Here is a 12,551-nt window from a genome sequence, read left to right on the forward strand (position 1 = left end):
CAAGTGTGGCTTTGAGTGAGCTGTATTAATTCTGAATGGAGAGATGTGTGCATTTGAGGTCTATTCCTGTGTGTATGGGGGTGTGCGTGTGTCTGTGTGCGCTCCCTATGAATTGTGTGATAGAGCATCTTTCGCGGACGTGTATGTACTGTATTGTTCAATAGTGAGGTGTGTTTTGTGTGAGTTGCTTTCTGTATGAAGGAGTGTGAATTGTACTCACATTATGGACCTGTATGTGTATAATCTTGCTATGTTGTGCTGTGTTGGTATTTTATTTTTTTAAACATCTTTTTTATTGATTTCGCTCAGTACATCTTCCTTACTCACTCAGTGCGATTGCTTGAACCCTCTTGTTTTACAACAATTACATCTTTTACAATTTTGCAACCCTTTCACCAATTTTCCTTTGTCATCCCGAGGAATCCCCTCCTCTCTTTTCGGTCTTATTAATGTCTCTTTACCTACCCTTGAGCCGTATATGCTTTTTTAGATTCCTCTATAAGTCTTCCATTGCCCCCAAATTTGATCCCATTTTTGTGGGCAACCTCTTGCTATGTATGTTACCTTCTCGGCCCCTGAGCAGCGGTCTAAATCATTCTCCCAATCCCGAGGATCCGGCGCCCTAACTGCCCCCCCTGGCAATATTGGTGAATAAACCTACACTCCCAGAGAATGTGAAAGAAGGAGCCCACTTCCCCACATCCACTTGCACAATACTGAGGTATTCCCTGACCCCATCGGTGTAGCTGTGCCCTGGAAGCATAGGATCAATGGAGGATTCGCAGCTGAATGAGATGGAACCTTGCCATCACTGACACCTCACGAGGACTCTGCGCTGCCTCCTCCATTCTCCAGGAGTCCCAGGTCTAACTCCCATACTCCCTGCAGGGAATCAACTGGATTGGGAGAATTAAATAACATTTTCTTATATGTCAGTGAGGTGGCTTTAGCTATCATGTGGGCAATTAGTAGTCTGTCTTCCAGTGGCAAGTACTGCGCCAGTTTATCCCCATCTTTGATATATTTGCATAGGGCGTGACTCAGCTGCATATATCTGTACCTTTCTGTGTCCGCCAGCTCAAATTCAGCTTGCAGATTCTCAAACGTTATCATTGCACTTCCCTTCCAGATGTCTCCCAGACTTTCTATTCCTAGTATTTCCCAATTTTTTTACCCATTCAGGTTCCCCACCTCTCGCAGCTGCTTACTATCCCAAAGAGGATGAGCTTTCCCTCCCATCCAAGGTATTTGACCCCCTCCCGCCATGCACACACCACTGTTTGCGTATGGGGTGGGGTAATCTCGCCTTGCTTCTTCCATATAGAGCCACCACGTAACCCTCTCCTCCATGGCCCAGTGATCACTCCTGAATGCTGGATCGTTCTGATCAAAGAAAGCCTAGTCATTCACCAAAGTTAACTGAGATGCCCTATAGTACTTTCGGATGTCTAAGTCTAAGTATTATCTTGTATAAAATAGCGCTCTGCTCGCATTACTGTTGCTTTCTTTTGTGCATGACTGATTGAATGAAATACCGCTCTGCTCGCATTACTGCCGCTTTTCACATGTGCCAGATTGTTGTTTAATTTTCGTAGCGCTATATAGCTGATCGAATTTATTCAGAGCGCTATACTGCTACAGTGCGCAGTAATCACCAATCAATAGCGCTTCGCTGCCTTTAGTCTGTGCAATCGATTTCTGGCTGATTGTGCTGGCGCCATTGCCCATTCCCTAGCCATAATTCAGGTCGTGCCCTAATATCTTTGTGTTAGGATTTTGGCTCGCAGCCATTTTGTTGTTTGTTGTTGGACCCCCCAGCCCAGTTCCCCACCATGCTCCCGCCTCCCAGCTGCCCCGCCCTCGCCCCTCCCCACTTCACTATCCACATATGACAGATGCTTTTGCGCGCAGCGTTCACGCGCAGCGGTCGCGCCCCATGCGCGCCGAAGGTGCGCCAAAGGTAAGCCCGTCTACGCCCGTCTGCGCCTGGACCGCGCCCAGCGCCAGACCCCCTGGTCCTCGCAAACCGCACTCCTCCCGCATAACGTTTGACGCCGCCACCCTCCTAGCCCTTAACCCCTGACCCACACCACAATGCTACGAGGCTACCCCAGGACGCACCCACGGTCCCTTCGCCTGCCACTCCTGCAAGTTCGCCTGCATCAAAAGCCACACCAAATCCACGACCTCCATATACAGCTCCGACTCCAACCACCTGAAATGCATCCTGCTAAACACCCGCTCGATCCACAAACACGCCACAGAACTCTGGGACCTACTCGACACTGCGTCACCAGACATCGCCTTCCTCACAGAAACCTGGATGAACGCATCATCGACACCCGACATCGCCATAGCCATCCCGGACGCTTACAAGATCATCCGAAAAGACCGTACCAACCAAACAGGAGGTGGCATCGCCATCGTCCATAAGAACACCATCAGAATCACGACCAGCTTTGACGACCACCTTGCAACCCCCGAACACCTTCACTTCCAGATCCACACAGACCCCAGGTCCACTCTTAGAGGCACCCTCATCTACAGACCACCAGGAACCCGTAAACAATTCAGCGAAGACATCACTGACTTCATCAGCCCACATGCCCTCCCCTCCGAGAACTACATTCTACTGGGAGACTTCAACTTCCACCTACAAAAGAAAAACGACTGCAACACCACCACCCTTCTGGACAACCTAGCCAATCTCAGACTCAAACAACTTGTTGACACCCCCACCCACTTAGCCGGACACACGCTCGACCCTATCTTCACCTCCAGCAAACACATCTCCTTCAATCACACCACAGCTCTCCATTGGACGGACCACAGCTGTGTTCACTTCAGCTACAAAACTACCACGACTCACAACCCCCCACAACCTATTCCTCGAAGAAACTGGAACAAAATCACCACCGACCAACTCCTCACATCGCTCAACCAAAACCCTCCAACCCTCACATCGGACCCAAACGAAGCTGCCACCAAACTCAAACAATGGATCACTCTCAGCGCTGACGAACTAGCACCCCTAAAAAACCACCAGATCAAACAAGGTAGCAAAAATGCCCCCTGGTTCAACGATGACCTCAAGAACTCCAAGAAACTATGCCGTACTCTCGAAAAAACATGGAGAAAAAAGCCAACAAATGACAACCTGACCACCTTCAAGGCAGCCACCCGCAAACACTACCAATTGTTCCGATCCACCAAGAAATCAGCATTCAAGGATCGACTCAACAACAACGCCCACAACAGCAAGGAACTATTCAACATCGTCAAAGAATTCACCAACCCCACCGCAGCCTCAAACGACATCACTCCCTCCCAAGACCTTTGCGACTCGCTATCCTCTTTCTTCTACAGCAAAATCGCCGATATACATAACAGCTTTAAGAACATCTCAAAAGAACAGCCCACCCCACCTATTTCCAATCCCGAACCGCTCTCTAACAACCTCAGCGCCTGGAACCCAATCACCACTGAAGACACCATCCGCCTAATGAACTCCATCCATTCAGGTTCACCAACCGACCCCTGTCCCCACCACATCTCCAACAAAGCAGACTCCATCATCGCACCCCATCTCCGCGATGTCATCAACTGCTCCTTCAACTCCGCTACCTTCCCTGAAAGCTGGAAACACGCCGAACTCAGTGCACTCCTGAAGAAACCCACAGCAGACCCCTCTGAACTTAAGAACTACCGCCCCATTTCCCTCCTCCCTTTCCCGGCCAAAGTCATTGAGAAAGCCGTTAATAGCCAGCTCGCTGCCTTCCTTGAATCCAACAACCTCCTCGACCCCTCACAGTCCGGCTTTCGAGCCAAACACAGCACCGAAACCGCCCTCATCGCAGCGACAGATGACATCCGAACGCTCCTAGACAACGGAGAAACAGTTGCCCTCATCCTACTCGACCTCTCCGCCGCCTTCGACACAGTCTGCCATAGCACCCTCATACAACGCCTCAGCAACGTTGGAATACAAGGAAAAGCCTTGGACTGGATCATCTCCTTCCTCGCCGGAAGAACCCAGAGAGTCCGACTCCCCCCATTCAAATCTGAGGCCACCGAAGTCATCTGCGGAGTCCCACAAGGATCATCACTCAGTCCCACCCTCTTCAACGTTTACATGAGTCCCCTCGCATCCATCGCGCAACAACACAACCTCAACATCATCTCCTACGCAGACGACACCCAGCTGATCCTTTCCCTCACCAAAGACCCTAACACCGCCAAAACCAATCTTCATGAAGGCATGAAAGAAGTAGCCGAATGGATGAAAAACAGCCGCCTAAAACTTAACTCAGACAAAACGGAAGTTCTCATCCTAGGATCTTCACCCTCTGCCTGGGACGACTCTTGGTGGCCATCGGCCCTGGGTACAGCACCCATACCCACAGACCACGCACACAACCTGGGCTTCATCCTTGACTCCTCCCTTTCTATGACCAGACAAGTTAACGCCGTCTCATCCTCTTGCTTCAACGTACTCCGTATGCTCAAAAAATCTTCCGCTGGATCCCCACCGAAACAAGAAAGACGGTCACCCACGCACTGGTCACTAGCGGACTAGACTATGGAAACACCCTCTACGCCGGAACCACAACCAAATTACAAAAAAACCTCCAACGCATCCAAAACGCATCTGCCAGACTCATTTTGGACATCCCCCGCCAAGCTCACATTACCGGCCACCTGAAAGACCTCCACTGGCTTCCCGTCAACAAGAGAATAACGTTCCGTCTCCTCACCCGCGCTCACAAGGCCCTCTACAAACTAGGACCCGAATGCCTCAACACACGACTGTCCTTCTACACACCCACCCGCCAACTAAGATCCTCCAACCAAGCGCTTGCCGCAGTTCCGCGCATCCACAGATCCACCATGGGAGGAAGATCTTTCTCCTACCTGGCGGCCAAGACCTGGAACTCTCTCCCTACTCACCTCCGCCTCACACAGAACCACATTTCCTTCAGAAAGGAACTTAAAACCTGGCTATTCGATAAATAATTCACCCCCTCCCACAAGCGCCTTGAGACCCTATAGGTGAGTAGTGCGCTATACAAATGTCTAACTTGAACTAGAACTTGAACTATGTCTGGGACTTCCAGTCCCCCTTCATAGACCCCTCTCTGCAGCTTACCTAATGCTATTCTGGCGGAACCCCCACCCCATAAGAGTCTACGTATCTCACCATCTATTTCTTGGTACACCTTCTTCTGTATTTTGTATGGTGTGTTTTGCATGACGTATAACAGTCTAGGCAGGGACATCATCTTAAACATCACAGCCCTTCCCATCAATGATATCGGCAGTTTTCCCTAGCATTCTACATCGTTTTTCAATCTCTGAATTTGAGGATATAGATTGTACACCAGGACGTCTTCCTCTACACAGATATTTTTAGACCTAGATTGGTGTATGTGTGTTTAACTACTAATGGAGTTGTTTCAGTCAGTCTCTGCAGGACTCCTCCCAGTAAGGGACCGATCAGGGACTTACCCCAGTTTATCTTATATCCAGAGCAGCTGCCAAACAATTGGAAGATGTGCAGCACCCGATGCACTGATCTAAGGGGCTTCGCCAGGTAGAGGAGCACATCGTCTTCATAGAGGGATATTCTATCTTCCCAAGCACACCCTGTCTCTATGCCTGTTATAACTGGATCATTTCAGACCCAGGGCGCCAACGGCTCCAATGCCAATGCTAACAACATGGTTGAGAGCAGGCAACCCTCCCTTGTGCCCTTCCTCAATGGGAACGAGCGCGATACCGCTCCGTTTACTTTCACTCTGGCCCTTGGGTCTTGGAGTCTTACCCATGACCAGAACTTAGGTCAGAAGCCCAATCTGGTTAACGTTTCAAACACATGTTGCTATTCAATACTATTGAATGCCATTTGCACATCTAGGGAGAGAAGCACTGTGTCTTCCTTGCATTTGGTTTTGAACCAGTGTAGCACCCCATATATTCTCCTCAGATTGAGTCTCGTTGCCCTGTGTGGTATAAATGCAGCCTGGTCCGGATGAACCAGTGTGGTAATAACTGTCCGTAGCCTGGTCGCCAACGCCCTGGCTAGTACTTTTGCCTCCACATTCATTAGCGATATCGGTCTATAGGAACCACACTCATCACCCAGTTTACCTTTCTTGGGTATCACCACGACCATCGCCGTTCATATGTCTAAGGGCAATTCCCTCCTATCCCAGGATTCCTGATACATATTTAGCAAGTGTGGTGCAATTTTACTTGCAACGCATTTATACATTTCCACAGGCAAACCGTTGGGTCCAGCTGCCTTCCCTGACTGGAGGTCCATGAGTGCGCTGGCAATCTCCTCCACTGTAAAATCCTCATCAAGTGACTCCCTATCCTCCCCTCCCAGTGCTCGAAAATTGATCTCTCACAATAAGTCAGCACAATCAGCAGCTTCGCACTCCTTGGTGGAGGCATAGAGTGCCTCGTAGTATTGTGCGAATGCCTCCGCTATCTCCTCTCCCGTTCTGTGTCTAGTCCCCCCCCGGTGTATTTATCTTCAGGACCCAACTGTGTTCCCTGTCTCTTTTTTCTAGCCAAGAGATTAACTTATTTGCCTTGTCGCCTATGTCATATAACTTCCTCTGTGTGGCCAGTATGTGTGTCCTTGCCCTTTGCTCCTCCAAAGTTCTCAATTCTTTTTGCTTATGCCTCCAACTGCTCCACGTCTTTCTCAAGCTCTGCCACCTCTTTTTTTTGCTCTTTCTCAAGAACTCCTATTTGAACTGGAATATATTTCCTAATCACAGTTTTGTATGCCTCCTATAGGGTGGATACAGTCTCTACTGGGCCCTCGCTTCCTTGAAAGTATTGCTCCATTCGCAACTGCACTCCACTGTGAATTCTTTGTTTCTGAAATACCAAGGCTCCAGCCACGGAGGAAGAGTGTTTTGTTTGACTGGTCCCTGTATCTTAACCACCAGTGGGGAGTGATCTGACATCCCTTGTGCTAATTAAGACGCATCTAAAAATTGCCCGCTTGACTTTTCAGTGTAAACAGATAATCTATTCTGGAGTGGCTGTTATGCTTGGCTGCGGTGTGCATGTACTGTCGGTTTGTTGGGTTATACGCTCGCCATAAGTCACTTATTCCCATTTCTGTAATGAATCCCTCCAATGGTTCCTTACCCCTTGCACTTTCTGCCCCAGTTAATCTATCTATCTGAGGGTCCATTACCACATTCATGTCTCCTCTCATGCAATGGTGTTTTATGGATGTTCTTTAAGTGTGTGCCTGTGTGCATGTGCACCCCATGAGTGCACAATTGTGTCTGTGTTTGGGCACGTCTGTGAGTTTGTGGTGAGCGTGTGTGTTTCTGAGTCGGGGTATGATCAGTGATGGAAAGTACTGTGATCCTGCCGGATTCTGGCTAAGGCAGCTATTTCTAGGCCCAATCTGGGATCCAGCCGACCCAGGGAAACATGCTGAATTTGTCCATGTGTAATTTTACGACACCGGGACGTAATTTAGCAGCATCCGCATATTGTCTGCATTCAGTTTGGAGCAGCAACCTAGAGGCAGCACGGGGCTTGCTAATTTGAACTTCCAGCAGATGTTATGTTATGTTATGTTATAACAAATTTCTTGAGCGCACTGTCACCATAGGTTTCCTGGCGCTAATCGGATTAAGAAGAGAGGAGGAGGGACAAGGGAGAGAAAAGAAAATTAGTGGGGGAAAAGTAGTGTTTTTAGGGATTTCCTGAAAGAGAGAAGGGAACAAGATGACTTGAGAGAGAGGGGGAGGGAGTTCCACAGCTTAGGGGCTAAACAAGAGAAGCTGCGGCCACCCGATCTAGAGAGTTTGAAACGGGGGACGTCAAGGAGCTGGAGGTGGGTGGACCTCAAGGTACGAGGGGGGCAGTAGGAGGAGATTAGGGACTTGAGAAACGCAGGGGCGGGACCTGTGAGAGCTTTGAAAACCAGACAGTGAACCTTGAAAGAGATTCTTTCGTTCACTGGTAACCAGTGAAGGTGGCGTAGTAGAGGTTGGGCCGACTGCCATTTGGGGATTTTAAAGACCAGCCGAGCAGCCTGGTTTTGGATGATCTGCAACCTAGACAGCTGAGATTTAGGGAGACCGTAGTAGATTGAATTCGAAAAGTCCAACCGGGACATCACCAGGGCTATTAGGACCTGCAGCAAGGCTTCAGGCGATAAGAGGTGAGCGACTTTCCGTATCCTGTAGAGCTGGAACATGCAGGAAGATGTTACTGCGCTCACCTGTGCCTTGAGGGTGAGCCCGGAGTCAATCAAGACTCCGAGGCTCTTGACACATCCAGCAGGAGAGGGAGGTGTTCCGAGCTCACTCGGCCAGTACTGAGGGCCCCAGAAAGTGGCACTTCTCCCAGGGAGAAGGAGCTCAGTCTTGCCCGGGTTGAGCTTGAGTTGGTTTTGGTTCATCCAGTGCTGGATATGTGTCATGGCAGTCTGGAAGTTAATGACAGCATCAGGAGAAGTGAGGGGAAAAATAATTTGTAAATCATCCGCGTAGTTAAACACGGTGATATCCCACTTGCCTAAGGAGTGAAGGAGGGGTTGGAGGTACAAATTAAAAAGAAGGGGAGACAGAGAAGATCCCTGAGGGACTCCACAGGATGAAGAGACGCTGGTGGCGCGAAAAGGACCCATGCTAACTGCCTGGGACCTCTCCTCTAGGAAGGATTTAATCCAAGACAGAGCGACCCCACAGACTCCAGCGGATTCGACACGGTGGATTAAGATGTTATGGTCCACCGTGTCAAATGCCGCCGATAGATCGAGTAGGACTAATGCCTGGGGTAGTCCTCTGTCATCATTGCGTCTAAGGTTGTCCAGCACAGCGAGGATCACGGCCTCGGTGGAATGGGCTGGTCTGAACCCGGCCTGGTTGAGCGCCAGGAAGTTGGACTCCTCGATGAAATGTGAGAGGCAGGTCGTGACGTGAGCCTCGAGGATTTTAGATAGGAAGGGCAGGAGGGAAATAGGGCGGTAGTTAGTCAGGGCTACTGGATCGGCACCTGGCTTTTTCAAGAGAGGCACCAATACGGCCTCTTTGAATGAGCTGGGGACTATGCCCGAGTTAAGGGAGGAATTAAGTAAAGGGAGAATACAGTGGGGAAGGGAGTGACAAATGTCGCGAAGCACGGAGGGAGGGCAACAGTCCTTAGGGGATCCAGATTTCACGCGAGTGGACAGTTTGGCAAGAGATTCCGGGTCGAGCGCGGGGAACTGAGAGAGAGTGAATGTGTTAACAGGAAGTGGAGCTGTTGTAACAGAAAAAAGTGAATGAGGAATGGAATTCTTGATGGTAGTGATTTTATCGATGAAGAAAGAGTTTAAGGCGGTACAAGATTCTAAGGAAGACGGCGGATTTGGGAGTGTCCTGGCGTCCGATGTCAGTTCGCCAAGGACTTTGAATATCTCCTTAGATCTGTTGGGGGCTGTTAAAATTCTGTTAGAAATGAAAGTGGTTTTGGTAGTGGTGATTGCGACTTTGTATGCTTTGCGCGCAGACACATATGCTTCCCTGTCGGGGCCAAGATAATGGCGCCGCCATCTACGCTCCAATCGGCGCAGCTCCAGATGTTGTTGTTTTAAAATGGAGTTGTACCATTTGTGGGACTTATTAGGGTGAGAGCGAGAGAAGCGGATTAGAGGTGCACATGCGTCGCTAGCCGTCGTTAGCCAGTGTGAAATATTGGCATCCATAGTATTGACATCTGAGGACTCAAGAAGTAGAGGCTGAGTTTTGGCGAGTAAAGAGAAGAAAGCAAGTGAGTCGAGAGTCTTCCAGTTCCGAGCAGACCCTCCATGCTGGAGGGTGGGCCTGACCAGGCCCTTTATAAGAATAGATGACTCAATCAGTAAATGGTCTGACCAGACACAGGGGGAGATGGTAGGACCAAGGAGCGATATACCCTGAGTCCAAATGTGATCTAAGATGTTGCCCCCAGTGTGAGTGGGAAAGGTAACATGCTGTGTCAGGTTGAGGCTGGAAAGTGCCTCAAACAATTCAGTAGCGTGGGGACCAGCATCAGCGTGGTTGAACCAGTAATTAAAGTCGCCATATATGGCAACACAGGCTGAGGAAGTCATTAGGGCAGTGAGCTGTTCACAAAGAGTGGCAGGGAACAGGGGCATGGGGGTAGGGGGACGATATAAGACAATGAGGGTCAAGGCCCCAGCTTCGGTTGGCAGGCTGATTACCAGATTTTCGACGTCGGGAAGGCATAGAGATGAAGACTTAATAAGGGGTAGGTCTTTGCGAATGATTGCTGCAACCCCGCCACCACGGCGGCCGTGAGGCCGGTTGGCGTTCAACAGGTAGTAGTTGGGGGGTAGAGCGGCCAAGATGTCAGGGAGGGAAAGATCAGTCAGCCAGGTCTCAGTGAGCAGCAGGATGTCTGGATCTTCCGCGGTTAGCAGGAGAAAAATATCGATGTGGTGTTGGGGAAGAGACCGAGTATTGAGATATAATATGCGGATGCGAGTTTCCGACGGTGCAAGAGGCGACTCAGGTGCACGGGAGAGTCTGGGGGAGGGCAAGTCGGCCGCGATGCCGAGAGATGCCAGGCGGTCCCAGGTTGTAGATGAGAGAGTGCAAGAAGGCTGCTGCAGAGTTCTAAGTGCAGCAGGTGAGTATGATATAAAAAGGGCAGCATCCCGGGGCCCAGGGCCCGTCTGGGCGCGGACGGGCGCAGACGGGCTTGCCTTAGGCGCGCCCGCTGTGCCCGTCCGCTGCGCGTACGGTGAAAGCACATGCTTTGTAGGGTTGCTTGTGGGCGTGGCCAATAGGAGTGGGCGTGGCCTGGGGAGCGGCCGCTGAAGGCGGCAAGCAGGAATTTCGATGGCCGCTGCAGCGTCACCTTGGGCTGCGCGGCGATAACAGAGGCAAGGGAGAGTCCCTGGAGGCAGGTAGGCAGTTTTAAAATAAAGCGCGAGCGAGCGCTGTATAAGTGAAATAAAGTTTTTTAAAAATGGGCTTGTCTAAGGCTGTGGCTCCCGCGGAAGGCAGGGGAGCAATCCGATGCACAGAGCTAGTATTCAGCTCCTTTTAAAGCCCCAAGTGGGCGTGGCCAATAGGAGTGGGCGTGGCCTGGGGAGCGGCCGCTGAAGGCGGCAAGCAGGAATTTCGATGGCCGCTGCAGCGTCACCTTGGGCTGCGCGGCGATAACAGAGGCAAGGGAGAGTCCCTGGAGGCAGGTAGGCAGTTTTAAAATAAAGCGCGCGCGAGCGAGCGCTGTATAAGTGAAATAAAGTTTTTTTTAAATGGGCTTGTCTAAGGCTGTGGCTCCCGCGGAAGGCAGGGGAGCAATCCGATGCACAGAGCTAGTATTCAGCTCCTTTTAAAGCCCCAAGTGGGCGTGGCCAATAGGAGTGGGCGTGGCCTGGGGAGCGGCCGCTGAAGGCGGCAAACAGGAATTTCGATGGCCGCTGCAGCGTCACCTTGGGCTGCGCGGCGATAACAGAGGCAAGGGAGAGTCCCTGGAGGCAGGTAGGCAGTTTTAAAATAAAGCGCGAGCGAGCGCTGTATAAGTGAAATAAAGTTTTTTAAAAATGGGCTTGTCTAAGGCTGTGGCTCCCGCGGAAGGCAGGGGAGCAATCCGATGCACAGAGCTAGTATTCAGCTCCTTTTAAAGCCCCAAGTGGGCGTGGCCAATAGGAGTGGGCGTGGCCTGGGGAGCGGCCGCTGAAGGCGGCAAGCAGGAATTTCGATGGCCGCTGCAGCGTCACCTTGGGCTGCGCGGCGATAACAGAGGCAAGGGAGAGTCCCTGGAGGCAGGTAGGCAGTTTTAAAATAAAGCGCGAGCGAGCGCTGTATAAGTGAAATAAAGTTTTTTAAAAATGGGCTTGTCTAAGGCTGTGGCTCCCGCGGAAGGCAGGGGAGCAATCCAATGCACAGAGCTAGTATTCAGCTCCTTTTAAAGCCCCAAGTGGGCGTGGCCAATAGGAGTGGGCGTGGCCTGGGGAGCGGCCGCTGAAGGCGGCAAGCAGGAATTTCGATGGCCGCTGCAGCGTCACCTTGGGCTGCGCGGCGATAACAGAGGCAAGGGAGAGTCCCTGGAGGCAGGTAGGCAGTTTTAAAATAAAGCGCGAGCGAGCGCTGTATAAGTGAAATAAAGTTTTTTTAAAATGGGCTTGTCTAAGGCTGTGGCTCCCGCGGAAGGCAGGGGAGCAATCCGATGCACAGAGCTAGTATTCAGCTCCTTTTAAAGCCCCAAGTGGGCGTGGCCAATAGGAGTGGGCGTGGCCTGGGGAGCGGCCGCTGAAGGCGGCAAGCAGGAATTTAGATCCAAAAGCAAAGTCCTGGTTTAAAAGGCTTTTTGTTCAAGTATTATACTGGGGGAGCCATTTGAAGACTAGCACCTAGATGAATGGAATGGAAGGAAACAAAGACGCACAGCATATTACCACTTCACCAGTGGCAACCGGCACAGGTAAGAGCGGTAGGGCAAGGGAGGGGAGGGGGAGGAAGTTGACAGACAAAGGTATAGGTAAAAATAAATAGTACAATAAATAAACCCAACATATC

General features: G+C 50.8%; 1 protein-coding gene across 1 annotated transcript in view; it reads left to right on the forward strand.

Annotated features, from left to right (window-relative positions):
* PLB1 (phospholipase B1) overlaps positions 1-12,551 on the forward strand; it is a 552,393-nt gene that overhangs the window by 147,712 nt on the left and 392,130 nt on the right. The gene's annotated exons all lie outside the window — the stretch shown is intronic.

Source organism: Lissotriton helveticus, chromosome 6, assembly GCF_964261635.1.
Source record: "Lissotriton helveticus chromosome 6, aLisHel1.1, whole genome shotgun sequence".
NCBI lineage: Eukaryota > Metazoa > Chordata > Amphibia > Caudata > Salamandridae > Lissotriton > Lissotriton helveticus.